This window comes from Diceros bicornis, chromosome 15 (genome assembly GCF_020826845.1).
Source record: "Diceros bicornis minor isolate mBicDic1 chromosome 15, mDicBic1.mat.cur, whole genome shotgun sequence".
Lineage (NCBI taxonomy): Eukaryota > Metazoa > Chordata > Mammalia > Perissodactyla > Rhinocerotidae > Diceros > Diceros bicornis.
This window is the reverse complement of record NC_080754.1, coordinates 10,918,221-10,940,213: the sequence shown is the minus strand read 5'-3', so window position 1 is coordinate 10,940,213 and position 21,993 is coordinate 10,918,221. Positions and strand designations below refer to the sequence as shown.

The 21,993-nt window shown below is 37.5% G+C and overlaps 1 protein-coding gene across 7 annotated transcripts in view; it reads right to left on the bottom strand.

The window, feature by feature from the left end:
• BBX (BBX high mobility group box domain containing) overlaps positions 1-21,993 on the bottom strand; it is a 256,940-nt gene that overhangs the window by 126,495 nt on the left and 108,452 nt on the right. The window lies entirely within an intron of this gene.

Genomic DNA, 21,993 nt, shown 5'->3' with positions numbered 1-21,993 from the left:
GATCCATTTAATAACTCCTAAGGAAGGAATATATGACAAATCAAATATGGGATAAAAAGTTCATCTGTTCTCCATTTCCATGCTTCATCAGTCAGAGCAAAGGATTAGAAAGGCTGGTACTTGGCAGTCAGATGGAACTGGCTATGAAATGTTACCACTACTGGTTGTCTCATTTAAGGGCCTCTGTTCACTCATCATATAAAAGCAGGCTAGTACCTACTGCACAGGATGGTAAGAATGGAAATAGATAATATGGAAAACCCCTTTTAGAGCACTTCACATATGCTGTCTTCAATATTTACAAAAAATAACCCAAGCAGGAATGAACGCGTTTTCTTCCTTCTTCAAACCCCTTTGGCACCGCCTAATCCCAAGAGATGATTACAGTAGCTTCTAAGCGGTAATTTCCATTTCCAAAGGAACTTCTATCAGTAGATTTACTCAGAATCACGCTTCAAGCCTTTTATTTTCTGAATCCAAACTCCTCCATGGCATCTCCCACTCCACTCTCAGAATTTAATTCCTTAGATTGGCATTCCACATCTTTATTGTGCCCTCCCTGCCTTACCCCACCCCCTGGCACGCACACACACACTGAAAATCTGGCCCCAGACTTCCTTTGCCTTCCTCTATATCCTGGAAGGTATAGTTAAGGCCCAGCTCCTTGCACTGGGGTACTTTCTTGCCCTTTATTGTTTGCCCAGAGATCCCTTATTTAAAATCCCCTTCTCTGCTCCTCTCCACGCAGGTCAAACATGATCCTGAGCAAAATGACATTTCCTTCCTCCAAATGTCTTAATCCCCTACAGCAAGAGCCATAAACCTCCTTGTGACCCTCTCCTATTATCATCTCGTATGATTATTTTAAACCCATGACTCTTAGCCTCTTATGTTTTCACCTCCACTCTAGACATGTCCACATCGTCATCATCAGTAGCCTCTTATTTACAGAGAGTCTTAAATGTGAAGTCCCCCACTGAAAATCATAGATTTAAATCCTATAAGTTAAACTTGTCCACGGTTCATCCTCCCCATAACTGTAAACTCTCAATGGAGAAGGGGTGAGGAAGGGAGATATCCCTTATTGGTCTTTGAAGTCCTCAGAAAAATGTAAAGGAAGAAATAAGAGAACACGATCCCACCACAATTCCACATCCTTACTAAGTACAAAGAGTAAACAAGCCAGAATCTATTCACGAACACCGTCTTTGAAATCATTTAAATGCAAACAGTTTCAAAGAAATCAACAAAAATCTCTGGCACATTTTGAAAAGTTTGAAGGAAAAAGAAACGTACTCAAATCAGTCCTTGAGTAAGCTCCAGTAACAGCAGAAGAAAGGCTGTCTTGATGAGCTTTAATCCCGAGAGAACAGCTGACTGGACGACTCCATTCAGTGAAAATCAGACCCACTCTCGCCCTGGCACTGAGATCTAGAAGTTCTCTGACTCAAGTGTTCCAGAACGCCAGCTTCTCCAGGGCCAGACTGGATCTCAGCAGTTGGCAGGTTACTAACTGATGAACACAAACCCTGTGTTTACAGGGCAGCTTGAGGCGCACAGAAAGGAGCATTGCCATCTACCCAGTGTAAGGGTTAAGTAACAGCAAATAACTATAAATGGATGAAAACAGCAGCCAAGAGTCCTCTAAGCTCAAAACAGACCTTCACCTAAGGGCAATGATGCCATCATTCAAAGGAGACACGGTGCTTGGCCAGCACCGGGAAAGGGAGTAGTGTCCACTGGCTAAGCTCAAAAAAAAGTACAGATTCTGAGTAAGATTTGGTGGGAGAAAGTAGTTTGGCATATACACACAAGAAAACCATATTTAGTGATCTTTAACAACATTATGATGTCTAGGTGAGCTTCCTAGAGGAGTCCCAATCCTTCAAAACAAACACTAATACTAAAGCACAGCCTCTCTACTCTCTGCTCTATTGATTTTATAAAAAAGACTCAGTGATTTACTTTCCAGATTTAATAAAATCTAGTCAACCCTTTAGAAATGTGGATTTCGCAGCTAAGATAATGAATGGTAACATACTTCAGGAAAACAGATTCATTGCTCACTTCTTTTTCCTCAAAATTACCCATTTGAACATTTCACTGTTTTCTTATCCAGATATAAACTCCCAGACAAAATGAATATCGTTATTCCAGCAACACTTAAATTTGAATGAAGTTATTCAGAACTATTTTAATAAGATGCTTTTTAATAATGTAGATAAACCTATATTTTGTATAATTACATGACAAATTACATAAAGCTCAACTGTGAGCTTACTTTTAGATGTATTACTAACTTTGCTGTATAACAGATATAAAACAAGAGCAAAAATTAAATATGTAGTTCAAAATTGGTTCTTAATTTAGCATTTAAAAATTCCTCTTCCAATTTAAGACCACTCAATGCAGAGTCTGTAATAAATGCATTTTCTGGCTTCCTCTGAAGGAAAATTTTGTATCACATGTTTATATACATTTATAAATTTTCTGCTATATTTAAGGATGATCCAACTTATTAACAGGATAGTTTATTTTTAATATTTGCTGCAACTTAATCATTAGAGAATATACGTTCTCTTTCAAGAGATATTAAACTAAAATAAGAATACTAAATGAGTGTTGTAGGTTTTCCGAAGCACTTTTAAGCCTGTCTAATTTAATAAAATACTAAGTGAATTAGTACTACAAAAGAGACTTTTATCACTGATAATTTAAAATATTAATGTGAATACTTAGGTCAAGGTTTTTACATTGATCAAAAACACGATATAAGACTGGTTTGAGTGAGCATTCTTCTATCAGTAAAGTTTTCATATCAGGTAATTTCTCTCATTTTTCCCTTATAAGCATAAAAGGATGTCTCTCCCCTTGCATTGCTGAGGAAAAAAAGTAATCTGTTCTTCTAGATAGGATGGTATTAACTGCTTCTTCCGAGAAGAGAACATTTGGCATAATATGTTTTTGTAGAGTTTTGTCGAGTAAGCAGTTAGGAGGGGTGAATTATCTCAGATAGGCTGGCTGCTTCTTCTTCATGGCTGGAAAGCCCAGTAAATCTTGGCTCTTTTATGTGTATGGAGGCTGGAGGTAGAAGGTTAAGAGCTGAGCTTTCAATAATAAGTAATTTTTAACATTAAAAAAACACTACAAAGATTTTTGAAATTCCAAATTTAATTTAGAATTAATTTAATGTTACTAAAAATAAATCCTTCATTAAAGAAGTTTTCCCCCTTTCTCATTTTTTGGTTACAAAATTCTTCTCTTGCCTCATTCTCTTTTTAGCCTAAAATTTGCCAGACTGACTTAGGATTTTCACACAGCAGATTCATAACATCATGACAAGATTAGATTATTTTGCGATCCTGAATAAAAGTCAGAAAGAGCCTACTTAACCTTGGTTGTCAAATACACCACCCTGTGGCCAGGACCTTCAGGAGTGACTGGGCAGTGCTGACAATTGACAGAAAGTTAAGACAGAGTTTGTGTCCCTTGCTCCTTGTAGTCTGCTCTCTGGTACCTTCTGCATTTAATCCAGAGTTCAGAGGGGCTCAAAAAATGAATTCTGCACAAGGAACAGGTTTAGGAAATGTCAGTCACGTGGGAATCCCAAGAGTCAGATAACACCTTGAAAGTGGTTGTAGTGCTAATCCATCTTAGAGTGGGAGTCCCTGCACCAGTTAGAGGAAGACAGGGCAGGGAGCACGGGAAGGGGTTCCAGCCGTCACTCACTGTCACCCGGAGTTGAGGAGTCCCTAGCAGAGAAACCACGGGAGAAAGGAATGGGCAACTTGCCTCCAGCACCAGATGCAGATAGACCCATAGACTCCAAGAAAGGGCCAACAGTAAAAACCAACTCTGACTCCAAGATGGCAGCTGGAATGTGAGAAAAGACATAGCGTTAAGTTGCACAGCAAGTAACAAAGGGTAGGACGACCCGCCCTGGTCATAGGTGTGAGGCTGGGGGAGGAGAAAGAGGGCAGAACTCAAGGTTTTACACCCAACAATGTCTGGGTTGCCTGGTGAATGAAAGTGGGAAGCCAAAGACATTCATTACACTTTCCCAAAAGACGGATAACCGTATTCTTTCTCTAGAACAAATCAACCCTAAGCAACAAAGAGAGGAAAGGAAGCTCGATGTATGCCTCATTTGCTGGGGTTATGAACGAGAATAACTGGAGGTCACTGTGACACAGTTATGGGCCTGAAGCCTGGGAAGGTAGATGGATTCAGGCTCTGGAGGTGGTACCCAGTCACCCAGTGAGAAACCATGTTTCAGCTCAGTTGAAGATAGAGTACAAAATGTTGGAGTCAAAAGGCAACTTACAGATCACTTGTCTACCACTCTCATTTTGCAAAAAACAGAGTGAAGCTCCAGAAGAAGTGACTACTTCTGGTTTACAACCCTACCCACAGGCAGAACTGTTTATAGTACGTGTGATTTTTGCCCATAGCTTTTAGGGAAATTATTATTGCTGAGCAGGGAAGAGGCATTTCTGTGCTTACTGCACTGACATCTTTCCTTTCTTCATTCAACAAACGTCTACTGAATAGTACGTACTAGGCACTAGGCTAGATCCTGGTATGCTTCCCCGGAAAACCTCAGAAAATGAATGTGGCAGATAGTGGCAACAAGTTTGACAACAGGCAAAATACTGAGATCAATCAACTAAAATTATGGACCACCAAGTACAGAGGATGAGGTTAGGAGGAACTGAGATATGAAAATTGGAATGGAGCATACAAGTATAATCAGCTATCAGAAGAATCACTGGCTGAGAAAAACAGAAGTGAGTGTAGGGCAGAAAGGGGAAGAGCAGAAAATACAAATTGAGTCATTTACTGAAGCTTCTGGGACTTTCGCGACACAGAACAAAACACAGGTGAAGTCACTGCAGCCTGCAGACAGTCCTCTGTGGGTCACTCTTTCTCCATCTCAGCTCCCATTAGCGAAAAAGAAGATCAGTAAAAGATGTGCACATTTCTCTTCTCAAACTGTCTTTAGAGGTCAGGAACAGCTGACGATTTTTATTTAACATAAGAGAACATTACATTATTATGATGTGGTTTTCTTGGGAGAAAAAACTTAACTAGCAAACACAGCCAGCTATTTCAGAATGTCTGGACCTAACTGAGTTTGAGAAAAGGTGCAAGTGACAATTGGAAAACTGAGAGAAATTAAAGAGGCTGATGCAAAGGATGAAACTAATTTTTAAAAAATAAAGGTCATCAGGATTTTGTTACAATGGTGTTATAGGCAACTGACAAAATTCTTTAAACAAAAATCTAGTAATTTTAAAGAACTATGGGAGATATAGAGAGGGAACACTTACATTCGGCTCAAAGGAGTATAAAACGCAACAAGTTTACGGAAATCCATTTGCCATTATCGTATAGAGTTTGAAATTGGGGACGCCCTACGACCCAGCGGTTCTACTCCTGAACATATACGCTAGAGAAATCATATGTTCACAAAGAGGCATGGACAGGACAGCTCTATCTTTAATAACACAAAAACTGAAAGCAATCTAAGTAGCCATCAAAAGAAAGTGGACAAATAAATTGTGGTAAAATACAGCTGTTACCGTAAATGAATTACAAGTATAAGCAAGGATAACTCTCTCAAACGTGATGTTGAGCAGCAAAAATAGGTGTTTTTTATGTTTATATGTTATATAAAACATATAGTTTTAGATTATTTATATATAAATTCAAAAACAAGCAAAACAATATAGGGGATACATAAATATGTGAAAAAACTATAAAGAAAAACAAGGAAGTAATAAACTCGACATTCAGGATTGTGGTGGGGATAGAGGGAGATGATGGAATCTGAGCTAGGCTCAGTTCTACTTGCTAAGTTAGTGTTAGGTACTCAGTTATTCATGTTAATGTTATTCTTTGTATCTTATTCACATGTTGTAAATATTCCTAGTACATATAGCATTTTCTAAATGCTATGGGGTTACTTCTATTTTTAAAAAGCTCTCAGACATAAGACCATACTTAAACTATTTTAAAGGTACTTTTTAAGTATCTGCAAGTAACAAGTATCTAGCAGGCACTCAGGACTTTATAAAATTATCTCTTTTAATTCACACAATAACTCTTTGAGGTAAATATTTTCATCCTTAGTTTGCATATGAGGAAACTTAGGTTCTGTTGTGTAGATTACCCAATGTCACACAGCTAGGAGAGATGGGGTTCAAGCCAGATCCAACTCTGAAAACCATGGGGTGTCTGTAGGTAGGACTTGTCTAAAATAGAACAGCAAAAATAAATTTCCAACATAAAAACAAAACCGACTTGTTATACTGCAGTTTCCTACTTCAATGCGCCTTAGCATTGAAAATGCATCCCGAGATCACATTCTAATAGCTTGCATTAATTTTATGTCACAGTACCTCTTTATTACTTCATTATCACAATTTACCCCGAAACTCTATAAATTCTAAAACTGGCAACAGATATCAATCACGTGCTTATGGAAAGTCTCGACGTGGCTGTACTTCTTTCCATAACCTGAATTTCTCTGAGACAGGAAGTTTAAGCAAAGTTAGCTATTGGTAGGCTGAAACTTCGCACTCTGATTTCACTACCCTCCCATCAGGGATTCACCCACAGGCAAGCGGGCAGGCTTGCCAAGCCCCACAGAAATTACTCACCTCCACCCTCTCTTTCCTCATCTTGCTTCCAATCATGCTGCAAAACCTAATTTTAAACTCATGCAGGAAACCTGATTAATACCACCTGGTTTTCTCTACTCCGTTAACTCTGGGCCTCTTCAGCACACACACAACACAACTCATTTATAAGACTGTCAGCTTTTTATTTTGTTGTTTTCATTTGCATGCGCGCCCAGCCTGTAAGAACCACTGAAAAGAGTTTAGCTATGCCCTAACTCATTGTTCTTTACCCAAAGCACCACCAACTGTGCTCTTTAAACAGTAGTCACTTAATAAATGCTGATTGACTTACTACAGTGGAACAATTCGCCTCTGGTATTTCTCAATATCCCAGTGAATCCTCCACATCTATAAACATGCTGGAGATGATAGCAGGTACTGCTAGAGGCGTGGGGTCTTCCTGAGGGTGCCTGGGACAAGAAAAACACAGAGAGAGACCAAAGACAGTCAGGAGAAACAGAGAGAGGAACATGGAAATCAACAGAGGACAGAATCAAGACTGACAGGAGCAGAGTCTGGAGTTATAGAGAGATTTCAGCAGCCAGAGACACTCAGAGACAGAGAGGAAGTCAGCAATCTGAACTTGGGTTTTGGTTTGGAAATCATATTCTTGGGTACTACTTACTCAAGTAAATAGGTTCCCTCGTGTTACTAAATTTATGGTATAATCAACCATTTCAAAGTTATTTCTAAGATTTTCCTGAGCTTATATCTTTATCTATTAAAATTCATCTTTACACGCTTTCATCATTGGAGATACACACACAAAGACATAAACACAATCCTCAGAACAACCAGCTGTAAATAAGGAAATAGTTTTCCAATTCTCCAGTTCAGAAAATGGTTACTTCAGAGAGGTAATGTGAATTGCCCAAGGTCACAAGCGAGAACATGATAACTGGGGCCCCAAATCTTCCAATTCCAAAATCCAGGGCTTTTTCTGATATCCTACGTTCTCTACTGGAAATAAATCATATATAAATCCAAACTGTTTTTTGAAAAATAAAATTCAAACTACACATTCAGTATAAAATTTTCTATCTTTGAGACACTGAACTCTTCAGGTTACTCACTAGGATATGTTACCTCAGGGCTCCATTTAGTTTAAAAATCTATCAGAGGGGCCGGCCCAGTGGCGCAAGCGGTTAATTCCATGCGCTCCACTGCGGCGGCCGCGGGGTTCGCCGGTTCGGATCCTGGGCGCGCACCAACGCACCGCTTGTCAAGTCATGCTGTGGCAGCGTCCCATATAAAGTAGAGGAAGATGGGCACGGATGTTAGCCCAGGGCCAGTCTTCCTCAGCAAAAAAGAGGAGGATTGGCAATGGATGTTAGCTCAGGGCTGGTCCTCCTCACAAAAAAAAAAAAAAAAAAAAAAAATCTATCAGAAAAAAATAAATCAAAATATATCAGAATGATAGAAAATTTCAAACAGAAATGAAACTTAGTGAACAGCCACTCAACAAAATTTTAACATTTAAAATAGGAGCTGGAGTTAGTTCACTGCTCTCACAACTTTGTAATTTCAAAGTCTTTTTTTTTTTTTTTTTTTTTTGCTGAGGAAGATTTGCCTTTAGCTAACATCTGTGCCAATCTTCCTCTATTTTGTATGTGGGTCACCACCACAGCATAGCTGTAGGTCTGGGCCCGGGATCTGAACTCATGAACCTGGGCCACTGAAGCATAGTGCGCTGGACTTAACCACTAGGCCACAGGGCTGGTCCCCTCAAAGTCTTAATGAATCAACAAATTTCAGCAGGAAGATCACAAGATGCTCCACATTTCAATGAATTCTTAGATCTAAATACTAGTAAACTTGTTTCCAACTTCTTCTCTCATAAGGTCTCACCTAAAGTCTACATTGCAATTCAATTTCAGGGTACTATATATGGTAGGAATGACTTAATGCACCACTCTTTGTAAGCATTAGTATTTTCTCTTGAGGGATATTTATATTCTTCTAAATAATCATGCCATTTTGGAAGCAATCAATGTAATTGCCAGAAAGCTCCTTTGATACAAGTGTAAGCATGTTATTGGATTTCATAGCAAGACAAGATAATAAGAATACAAAGAAATTTCTATTCAACTGCGCATCAATATATTTTTCCACATTCAACAATTTTTAAAACAGAATTTCTCACATAAGGCCTAAAGTATTGCTCTGCTCTGCCCTCTAGTGACTGGTTAGGTTTTGCTAACTATATGCTTTTATTTATTTTTTTAAATTGCTTTTTGAGCAATAATTAGGATTTTTTTTTAATATAACAAATGATGGTTGCTTTTTCATCATTTGAGTAGTGAACAGTGCCAGTCAACTTTTAAGATACAGCATGTGGTATGAACACAATGAGGAAAGAGACACAATTTCTTTTCATAGGGATGGTACACCTAAGTACTGCAAACAGAAGAAAAAAAATTAATATCTATTCCACTCTGTATTCATATTTTTATGCAATCTATTTCGAAATCTCAAAGAATTCCATTCAGTTTCTTTGTTAAAAACTTTCAAAATTTCATAAATATAAATCCCAAATTGGTTAATTCTATTATTTTGGAGACTGAGGTATCAGGGTGAGCGGTACTATATATACCACACGTAGATGAACAACTTTCTACTAATTATAATAAAGCAAAAATATGCTTAATACAAAACTATACTGAATATCACTTACCCTTAATTGTTCAAGTGGCACTTTAGGATTTTCCTGAACCTCAGTGTCGTCACTAGGAAACTGACTGTCACTTCTAGGTGAAAACATTAATCAAGGATCCACTTAAGACAGTTATTACACACAGATTCACCCTAGCATTTTGATGAAGGGAACTTCTTTCCCTCTTAGTTTCTCTAGCCATAAACCTTTTGCAAGGAACCGATGCATTTCTAGAACATCCTTTCTACTCTCACTGATCCCAAGCATACCACTTCTGTGTCTACACGCTTATGTTAAAAAATAAACATAACATTTGTACACGTGAATGTGGAAGGATACCTGGACATGTGAGGAGAGTCCACAGGCAGTACGGAGGTGTGGTCAGGAGACACACCTGGCAGCCAGACCGCCGGAGTCTGAATTTCAGCTCCGCCACTATTAGCAGGGTGACCTTAGGCTGATTAATTAACCTGTCTGTGCTTCAGTTTCCTCATCTACAAAACGGGAATAAAAAGAGACACCTACCGATAGTGATGCTTTATATCTTGATAGGTATTTGGGTTACACAGGTGTATGCATTTATTAAAACTCAGAGACTGTACATTTAAGATTTATGCATTTCACTGAATTTAAATTTCACGGCAAAAGAAAAGTTGTAAATAAATATTAACTATAGTCAATAATATACATGCTGAAGTATTTAGAGATGTTGTGATATCTTTACTTTGAAATGCATCAAAAATGAATTGATGATGGATGGACAGATTATAGATATGTAATAAAATAAGTACACTAAAATGTTAATGATCGAGACTACGTGATGAATATATGAGTGTATAATGCTGTATGTTTGAAAGTTTCATAAAATGTTGGGGGGAAATACACGTACCTTTCATAGAGCTGATGTGAAGATTAAATATATATATAACTGTATTAAATATACAGAAAAATATCTAACAATCAACAATGGCAAATGGCAATATGTTTAAACAAATGAAAGTGATCTTATTCTCCCCTAGTTGGAGAAAAAGGATAAGAAAGTCACAAGGCATTAAGCTCCCAACTGGAGTGAGTAGTTGCCATCAAGGATGTCGGAGCTCAAATTTCAAATATCATACAACTGCCTGGGCCATGTACAGAACATGGTCTTGGAAAGTCAGCAAGAGCTGATTCGAATCCTGGCTCTGTTTTTAATTAGCCAAGAAGCTCAGACAATTTTAAATGTTCTGAGCCTCAGTTGTCTCGTATAAAATGGGAAACCTATATCCAAGGGTCATTGCGAAGAGTAGAAAAAAAGACAGCACACACACATATACACATGGAGAAACTAGCACATACAATGCAAATAATAACAATTGCCGTTGTTACCATCATAATCATTATTACTACTTGGTGTGAGTCCTATACACTGTTATAACCTTCTCTGCAGATGGAAACAAAAGAGGCTGCGAGGCTGCGTATCTGATTCTAACTTAGAAACTTCATATGCAGGTGGCCCTACAACTCCAAGAGCTTTCTAGGGATCTTTATTGAAACAGCAGGCCTTATTAAAGTATCACTGTACTTTGAAAGAAGAGCTGGCAGTGACAGGGAGTTCATTAATCATCCCTCTGTAACACCAATTATAATAAATGTAAGTCCTACGGGTGAGACATTTAGGAAGTATGTTTGCTGATGATATTTTACAGAAAGTCACTTCAGGGCATTAGAGGAAACGATATTAGCACCTGGATAAGTTTTGATTTGAAATAGCCAAAGTAATATATCTAAAGAGAAAAATATTAAAACTACATTTATAGAAGATGAGTTCTAGGCTCCCAAGGAGTAGATTTATAAATCATTATAGATTACTCCATGAAGACAGTGGCTCAACATACAGTTTCAGCTAAAAGGCAAATCAAGAACCTGGCAATGAAAGGGAGAATATTGGAAACATTATACACCAAGACCACTCTACAAAAATTGTTTTTTCCACAGGACCTGGATCCCCTAACCCAAACACCTTTCTTAGGCATTTAGATGTCTCTGTATTTTTCAATATTTTTGTTGAAAACTCTTCCCCATCTCCCTTGGCACTATAATCTATTGCTTCTCCCACCACAGATCTGTTGTTTTTCTTTCCTTTAGACTTCTCTTAACAAAGAATGGGTGTTTTCAAAAATTCTGTCTTAGCCATATTTTCTACTTTTACTGATTTTCAAAGTTTCAGCTCTACTTCTCTCTTAAGCTCTACCTACGTTCAGCCTGAATCTCTTCCAAACTCACCTCAAATTTCTAACTACAGCCTCAACATTATCACATGAATATCATCTGTGTTTCAAATCCATTCCATCCCAAACTTCACCTCCCCCTCCCACAAATCAGATTCTACTACTCTCTCTCTACTTCCCGTAGGAGTATTATCTGAACACCTACACTTAAATTAAAAACCTATCTTTGGCTTCCTTTTCAACACCCCCCACTGCCTTCCTCCCTATCATGACCTCCTTTACACAAGTTCAGTCTATTGCCAACTTCTATAGATTAGTAGTTTGTTCAGGTGACAGGACAGGATTTATATTCTTTGAGAAACACAGTGAAAGCTAAATTTACAATTACTAAAGACACACAGACGGACACATAGGCTACACAAGTGTTTGAGAAAATCTGCATTGAAGGAATCCTTAAAAATGAGTACCTATTAATTTTTACTCTGCGAATTGGGAAAAGACTTATTTGATTGTCTGAGTTAGATACCTCAATCCAAATTATTATTATTATTTTTGTTTGTGTGTGAGGAAGATCAGCCCTGAGCTAACATCCATGCCAATCCTCCTCTTTTTGCTGAGGAAGACTGGCCCTGAGCTAACATCCATGCCCGTCTTCCTCCACTTTATATGGGACGCCGCCACAGCATGGCCTGACATGCGGTGCGTTGGTGCGCACCCAGGATCCCATCCCGGGGCCACCAGCAGCGGAGCGCGAGCACTTAACCGCTACACCACGGGGTCAGCCCCACAATCCAAATTATTTTAAGCTACATCCAGACAGGGTAAAACCTTCATCATGTTTCCCAGGGTGGTCCCCTGTACAACTCTCAAACCCTATTAGAACAAATTCCTTCTTCCCTCGGAAGTGCTAATGAATTTCCTCTTACTTAGGTTTCAGGTTTCCAATCTGAAACCCAAAACCAATCTTTCCAATGCCTACCTCTTTTCCCTTCCAATCCATCCCCATTTATATCATCTGCTCAAAAAATTTTCAGTAGTTTACCTGTCTTTAAGGGAAAAAAAAGTAAATTCACCTTGACACTCAAGGCCCTCTTACACTAGCCTCCCTCTCAGGTTTCCCATTTCCCCGACATACATCCCATCCAAGTGGCCAAAGGGTCTGTCCACCTTCTCCTGTAGGTCCCCCTCTGTGCAGTCTTCATTGATGTTCTGACCCAGGATTTACTATCTTCCTCAGAACTCTTAATGAGATTTATTTGTCTGTCTTTTTTCTGCCTAATTAGAGTTTGCCTTCTATTATCCTATCGTGACTGTGACAGTGTCCAACACATTGCACACAATAGTTCTAGTAAATATTTCTTAGATAAACAAATAGAGGAACACAAAGTATATTACTTTATCTTTAAACAAAACATTTTTCCTGTAAGATTACTGTAGGCAGTTCAGGTTCTAAAAAGGAATAGCAAAGAGCTGGAGAGAGAATACAAACACTCTCATAGGTGGGCCGGAAACGTTTAGAATTTCAATATACACTAATAATTGAAAAAGTATATAACTAAAGTCTATAAAATCTATGGCTGTTATGGTTTAGAATGTTCATTATATTCAACTAGGAAAAGGAAAAACTGTTACAAAAAGATCACAAACACCTAATACATACATGCTCACTTACAGAGCAGCTTCTAGAAGGAACCAACAGATTTTCATAGATGGTACTAAATTATCTTCAAAACAAGCTCAGATATGTTAATTATAGAGAGATATTCAAAACTGACAAATAAAAGTTACTGAAACCAGGGACAAAACACCAAGTTGTTTTGGTTCACGCTCATGGGCATGAAAATTATTAGAGAGCAAATACTTTCACAGAGGTAATACTTTCTGCAGATGTATAAAAATACTTTCTTCTCTTGGATCAATTAATTGTGAAATGCTAAACCACTGACCTAAAATGAAGAAAAATTTTGCTTTTCTTTTCCAGTTTATGAATAAAATAGCAGAGTAAGGTCATGACTGAATTAGCTGTTTAAAACTGTTTTAATTTTTTATGGTTATCAGGTTGAGATAAACAATTTACAAAAATAGCCCTCATACTTTAAAATTCATTAAGAATTCATAATATAGCTTCTTGTCTTGTTAAAATAATAGTCTTTGAAGAAAATTATGTAGATTATAAAAATTTACTATTATGCTTAAATAATTTACTTGTTTGGGGTAATAATTTTGTTAATACTAATAGTATGAAACAATAATATTCCTAAAATAACTATAATCCACTGAATGACAGATGACTTATCTAATACTTTTATATATTTGAGCTTTGATCAGGCTTCAATAAAATTTCAAAATTAATTTGGGAAGTATAATTAAAATCAAACTTCTATCACTTATAGTTGCATAGAAAATATTTTAAGATATCTAACAATATAAAGAGTAAATGTTATTCTTTCCTAATGATTTAAAGCAAGTCCATCCTGTGTTCAATAAAGACTTTGAATATAATAAACATGTGCAATTTGAAGCGGACATTTCCCTTGTGAAGGGAGACAATCTGTTGTTAGTATTGTGGAGTCTGCCCCGACTCCTAGCGACCCTGTGGACAGCAGAGTGGAACCCTGCCTGGTCTTCTTGTGCCATCCTCCCACCTTCTGGCGTTCTATCAGACAATGCTCTGTTGCTATTCACGGAGTTTTCACGCCCAATTTTTTTCGAAGTGGGTGGCCAGGTCGTTCTTCCTAGTCTGTCTTAGTCTGGAAGCTCAGCTGAAACCTGTCCACCATGGGTGACCCTGCTGGTATTTGAAATCCTGGGGGCATAGCTTTCAGCATCACAGCAACAGGCAGCCGCCACAGTATGACAACTGACAGAAGGGTGGTGGGGTTCCCTGACCGGGAAACAGGGCCCAGGCCGAGGGGGTGAGAATGCTGAATCTTAACCACTAGAACACCCCAGGGCTGGAGATGATAACATGCTTGATATTCGATTTCAAGGAATAATTAAGCTGCAAAAAATCAAATGCCACTTTTGACCTACTGTCCATTTTGAGAACAAACACATTTTCTTAACAACCTTGCCATGTGCTGCTGGGTTAGCATTGTACCCTTCAGCACTTTTAATGCTCATAACAACCTTACATGGTCGGTATTCATCCCATTTCACAGAGAAAGCTATGTCACTTTCCCATGTCTCAATCAGAGTAAAACAGCTGAGTTAGATTTAGTCTTGTCTTGGGTCCATCCGACTCCACAGCCCATTTCTGAGATCAAGCTACAGCTCAAAAAAAAGACCAGTGATCCATTTAAGTCTGTCTTCTATAAGGAAACCTTTAAGTTTCTGCCTATCCATCTCAATCTTAGGAAGCAATAGTGAGTATTATGCGGTTGACAATCTGGAGGCAAGAATGTGGATGTTGATAAGTATTAGGAAGTAAAAGTTCTAAAATATTTTTTTCACAGGCACACTATAAACTCAAATGTATAAAATATTTCATTATAATAGAAATAATAGGTAAAAAATTCTACGATTTTGATGATTAAGTAAAAACTCATAAAGAGAGACATAACTGGGACACCTTTACCATCAACAAGATATATTACAATAGCCTTATTAGAAAAATTTATCTTATGTTCTCTAAAAAGTGAAACTCTCAGTGAATAACAAAGGCAACACCCATCATTTTAACAGAACAACTAAACTTTCAAACAGGAAAACTTCATCATCCATTTAAGCGTTCACTTCACCAAATGAACTGAGGGATGAGCTGTGTGCTCCCTCACACGGCAGGACAAAATGATTGCTATAGCAAGAGGTTTGGTACTTAAAAAGGGGATTGACAGTGGCTGCTGATTTCAAACTTTTCTCTGTTGTCTCTTGTATAATATAATATACCTATTTGATGACTTGGTAACTCCAACAATGCTGAAAACAGAGTAGGTATTCAAAAACTATCCTGAGGGCATGGCCAGAGTTTCATGTATGTGTCTATCCAGGTGGGGCCTGGATGGATGGAGGGGCATATACTACTCTGCACATGGACACAACCTCACATTTTGTAGGTTTCACATCTCTGTAATCTGGCGATTCCTCATTGTAATTAGTGTGGCATAACTGAAAACGCTTAGGATGGTGTTCACCACATAAATGGCAGCTTTTGATGATTTAAGTCTTGTTCAGAAGCCAGTCCCTCCCCACGCGGCTGGCTCTCTAAGAAGCCCGTGCACTCTAAGTGCCTAGGGTAATGTTTAGTACCTTAAAACATTACCTGAAGTAGAATACTTCTGCCATGGAGAGACACCGGGTAATAAATGGTCTTAGAGTAAATGTTAAGGAACCCTGAAATAATTACATAATGTATCTGTTTTTTAAGAATAGTAATATAACCATGGCAGAGGCAGAACAATTGCAAATTAAACTCAGCAGGTTATAAAAGTCAACATAAAACCAAAACACAATATGCTTACCTACCATCTTCATAGATATCCTATTCACAGGAATATTCTAAAAATACCCACCCCCAAAATAAAACACCTAAAAGTGGACTTTAGTCAACGTTTCTGGCACCTATTAACTGAATCCAGGCACCATATAGCATCTCTTTAAGCCCCGCCTAAGCCAATTTGCCTACCTTAAATCTCACAACCTTCCCAGGCGCCCCACTCAGGGCCGCTGACGGCACGTCAGAGAAGCACTTGGCAGAAGGCTTACAAGTCTTAACAAACCCTCGTTGACTCAGTGTACACTACAAATGAGCCAACAGGTACCCAGAAATTTTTTGCTGCTCACTCTAAGTTCTTAAGCCTGCTAACATTTATTGATTATAGGACTAACTGTAAACTTAAAGGCACAGAGAGACTTCTATTTCTGAAGAACACTCCTCTCCCTGAACTCAGTCTGGGAAAAATAATTATCTTCAGGTAGACCAGGGGATGCTTAACAACCAGTTTGAGGGAATACAGGATTAATGCAATAGAAACTCCTGAAATACTCATTCACCAAATGTGTACCGAGCAGCTTCCAAGCACCAGATACAGTGTCTAGGTTTTGGGGATAGAGCCACGAACAAAACAGACTCTCTAGTGTAAACTTCAGTCCCTCAGCTTATTGAGGAGGTTATATGAAAAAACAACATGCACACACTCATAGATACTTACACACGTATGTACAGAATATCCAGTAAATGCAATATACATTTTACACTAAAATGCATGGAAATTCTGAGAGAAATGTTATGAGAAATTTCGCCCCATTAGATCTGTTTATTTTCCTGTGGAAACACTTTTCTATAATAGAGATCAGAAGGAATACAGACTCCAGTATAAAATTACTGGGGGGGTGGGACAAATAGGTGAACTATTGTTTTTTTTCTTTTTCCTTTTAGTCTAAATAAATCGAAAAATTTATTTAAAAAATAATTTGTCCACCACCTTTCAGAGTAGTATTGATGCATGAGATGAAGTCATGCCTGACTTTATTTACGCTGTCCTTAACTAGCAGATTTCACAATCAGTAGATGGATCCTACTGTTGAGAAGAAATACTGTGCTAAAATTTATTATATAGAAGGCTTTTGAGTTTGAGTAATTCTGTAAAGAGCTTTACGGGGAAACAAATCAAACATCGACGGAAGAGTTAAAATACCTTTCAATAGTTAAACTGACGTCCACAAAATGAGATGACTGCTCTATAGCTTAGCCTTCAGTCTATAAACACGCAAGAGGAGATGATAAATTCTACAACTCAATTTAAAATTATTTTTAGACAAAAGTAAGTTTCAAAGGTTTATTTCCTTTGCTTATATTTTCTCTTTTAGATAGACATCAAATCACTAGAAATTGAAATTATTCTAGGGACAGAGAATACACACATAAAAAAATTGTTCAAAGATAAAACTAAGAGTTAACTGAGTCTATATCAATGTCCAACAAGTATATGCACTGTTTACCCATCACTAATCCCAAATATCCATCAACTAACTACCCAATAGAAAAAGTATACTACTGTACAGCAGAAAGAAGTACTATACAGACATTCACAGAATTCCATTTAGACTATTACTGGAGAAATCCAAACAACGTACCAAACTTGAGAGCTGATATCAGAGGAAAGGGAAAAAGGGATAAAACAAAGGGGGGGAAGGAGGCAGGACAAATAACAGGTCGATATTACAGATTTAAGACTCTGGGACTTCTGTTGGCGTTATTTCAAATACACAATCTCTTCTTTCTGTTTACCAAAATCTTAAGTATATGTCATTTACCTGTTTGAATTCATGATTGATTCACAAAGTAAAAGAATACTGCCTTGAAAAATGTGAATTGGCTTGACAGATTAGAGTACTCAGAAACAGATATAATCCAAAAAAGTAATTGTCATATTCCTCAACCTAATTTTCAAATACATTCTATTCCTAGAACCAACGAATACCCATGGAAATAAATTGTTACAAATTCTGCCATTATACAAATCACTCTGATTTTCAAGTTTTTAGACTTGATTCCTTCACTTGTAAGAAACTCATTTTCATGCATAGTAACTTCAAAGTGGAATTCAGTAATTTCAAATGTCTCCCACATCAAAGATCCAGAGATATTTTTAGAATCTTAGATGACTATAATAAACAAGATTTTCTTGTTTATAGATTCATAGAAAGTATTTTTTTTTTTTAACTTTCACTTCACTCTTTCGTACAAAAAAACAATTACCTCTGTTATGGACTGAATTGGTAGCCCTCAAATTCATAGGATGAAGCCCCAAACCCCAATGTGACTGACTGTATTTGGAGAGAGGCCCTGAGGGTTAAGTAAGGTCATAAGGGGCTATTATCTGATGGAACTGGTGTCCTTATAAGAAGAGGAAGAGACATCAGAGCTCGCTCCCCGCCCCACGCACCGGGCTGGGGGGGGGGGGGGGTGTACGTGAGGACACAGCAGAAAGCAGATGTCTACAAACCAGGAAGAGAGACCTAACCAGAAACAGAATTTGCCAACACTTTGATCATGGATTTTAGCTTCCAGAACTGTGAAAAAATAAATATCTGTTGTTTAAGCCACCCAGTCTGTGGTATTCTGTTATGGCAGCCCAAGCAGACTGCATAATCTCTAAAAACGAAGAGTTTATATTTTTGAAGTATTTTACTCTACTGATAATCCCGCTGAATGAGTAAATGACAGTTACAAAGATGATCCATTTATAAAGAGAAGAGCTTGGAATGATTTGAAAAATAATTCACTCAAAAAAATCACTTTCATATACATGTGTTATGCTAAATTAAACAAATGAAATTTTACCAATTACTTCATTTTAGAAATAGCATACAGCTTTGAACCATAATAGATATCGCCATGTTGTGCCTGATTCTGAGACTACGAGGGGACAACGGCCATAGAGAGGTCCTCAATAGAGTCTACATAATAATCCTCATTGGAAAATAGCAACATAAAAATCTTGAAATTGAAATGCTGATTCTTTTGAAACCAAACAGTATTCGAAAAACAAAGAAAATTCCAGTGGTACTATCTCTTGTTCTTGTACCTTGCCTCAAGATTATATAAAATTTGACTTCTTTGATGCTGACTTCATTAATATTCAGAGCAAAGGCCATGTATCCACATTTGGCAGTCACTCTGTCCTTAGGACTTCTACATTCTCAATGTCAAGAAGTAAATTATTAGATCAGAGGGCGGCTAATATTTCTACAGGATTCACCCTTTCTCTCAGTGATAAGGATGAAGCTTCTTTCAATTTTCAGTAGAACTGTAGAAGAATACATAGGTTCTTATGCATTCAGATTAATTTCTTAAAACTCTTGGAGGTAGGCGTGTGCGTGTTTATCTATAAATATGTGATATCTATAAATATCTACATTTTAGACATCCATATACTGTCAGGTGTCTATTAACACTATTTTACAGTGCATTCAAGATTCCTGAATTTTGATCACATTTTTCTTTTTTTAAAAACTACCATTTTTTGAGTGCTTCTCATGTACCAGGCATTGTATCAGGCACTTGACATAATTACCTCATTTAATTATCACAGTCTCACAAGATAGAGGTCATTATTCCATATTAAGAGGAGAAAAAGTTTCAGAGAGGTTAAATAATTGCCCAAACCCTTTCAATTAAGAAGCACCACAACTAGGATTTATGCCTAAGTTTCTCTGAATCCACAGATGTCTAAGAATGTTCCTTTCCCCCAGTCTTGAGGAACTATAAACTATCAAACTAAGCACTGTTTACATACTCTTAGATTTTTAAATCATCTTAATCCACACAGGTCTGGTAGCAATGTTTTATTACAGGTCTGGTAGCAATGTTTTATAATACCTGTGGGGTTATTCAAACCAATATTGGCTGAGGAGTTCCATGTGCCTAGTGATTTTCTAGAAGGCTTAGGAGACAATAACACCATGTCACTGTATAGGGAATATGACCTCAGGTGGGGTACATTAGAAAACTCCTGGGATACAACTGTTAACCTCCCTACAGCGTCTGCATTCTTTCGCTCTAGAATGATTCTTAAAATTAATCTTAAGTAGAGGCATTTGCCTACCATTACATAGTAAAAGTATTATGCTACCACCAGAAAAAGCAAAGTTCCCATTTTCGCATTCCCTTCCTATATCAAATTAAATATTTGTCAAAGTTCTGTAACCTATTATACACAGGTAAGAAATTATTATGAATATCATTATTTCCCTTCTCTAACTCTGTATGCAAACTGCAGAGGGTCCAATCTGCAATGATTTTCATTCATTTTAAAACTACTTATAAAATAATCATGTAAGGCTATTATATATACCAGAAACCCTTACACCATCGTAGGAAAAGTTCTAATGTTTGAAACATCCAGAAACTCTTGAATTGTATCAATTCCTCATTCCTTAAAACCTGTCACAGATAGGGTATCATAGCTCACTGTGTTCCATGTAACAACAACCAAAGGGTTCACAGTCAAATAATTTCACATGTTAAACAGATTCATTTACTACAGGACTTCTCAGAAACTTAACATACTAGATGCACTCTGTCTCTCTAGAAGAGCCATGGATAGGACTAGGCCGATATTAGAGTTAAAACAAGCACCGTGCCTCCCTATCATCTTTCCCCTACCCCACCCCCAACCCCCGTCCTCTTAAAAGGCCACGCCCACTCCATGACTGGCCATGTGACATGCTTTTTGGCTAAAGACATACTCGAGGTAGTGACATGTGCCACACTTCCAAGCAGCCGTTTAAGAGCCATGGCTCCACCATCATTCCTTTCTCCTTCTGTCACAGCCTTGTACATCCCAGAAAGGTTGCTCCTTCAGCTGTGGTCCAGGAACTAAGAGGACATGGAGCACAGTGGCAGCAGACTCATCAGGAACATGAACGTGAGTGAGAAATAAACTTTTACTGCTATAAACCACTAAGATTTGGGGACTCTTTGGATAATGAAACATAACTTTGCCTAAGCCGAGTGACAGAGCATGTTTTCTGGATTTATTGGACCCTGGCATCCTTTTGCCACATAACACCTTCCAGGATTTGTTTCCTAAATTACTCCTGGTTTTGTATGGCATCTCTTCTATTTCTCGGTTAACACTATATTTAAGATGAACATACATGTAAGCTAGAAGGACACAGTGTTAGTCATCTTCAATAAGCTGCTTAAATTTTATCAGCAATTTGAATTGGTCAATTTCTGCTTATAGTCAATAAAAATATTTTATTGAAATAATCTGATTAACATTCAGAAATCACAGATCAGATGGCTACTTAAGTCAGGACTGCCATACTAATGCTGATTAACAATTTAGTTTCCTGAACAGGTCAGATTAAGTGTCCTGCTTTACTTTCTATATATGTATTCATATTTAGCAAATTCAGCAAATAAAATACTGCTACAAATTTAATTTTCTTCAAACCTCACTATGCTCAACTCCCTTTTGGATTAACTATTGAGAACACATTTGAAAGTTCAGTATCGATATTGAAATATTCTATAGTCTATTCTGGGGACCCAGAGAAACCACCATCAATACCAGTATGCTAACTGGTATTCTTACATCCAGAATCTGTATTCCTAACTTAATTGTACCTTAACAGCACAGAGAGGAGAGAAAATGATAACTAAATCCCAATCTTCTCATTGATATTAAGATTTTGTTGGTGTTTAAATGTCTGCATAAACACACATTCAAGCTAAATTACCTTGTTACTATGGGTACAATCCTAGACAAGGACACCTAGAAGAATGGTTCAGAAGCCTTACAGTCACACTTGCATCATAAAAGCAACATTCAGTCATATACTCACTAAAACAAGAAGGTAGACACAGATATTCTAGATTTAATAAGCTAATAAATAAAAATACTTAAAAACAGAAAAGATTTAATATTAATTTTCAATTAACCAGAAAATCAAAGAAAAACTTCATGTCCTAAAAAGTGCACCTAAACAATATTTA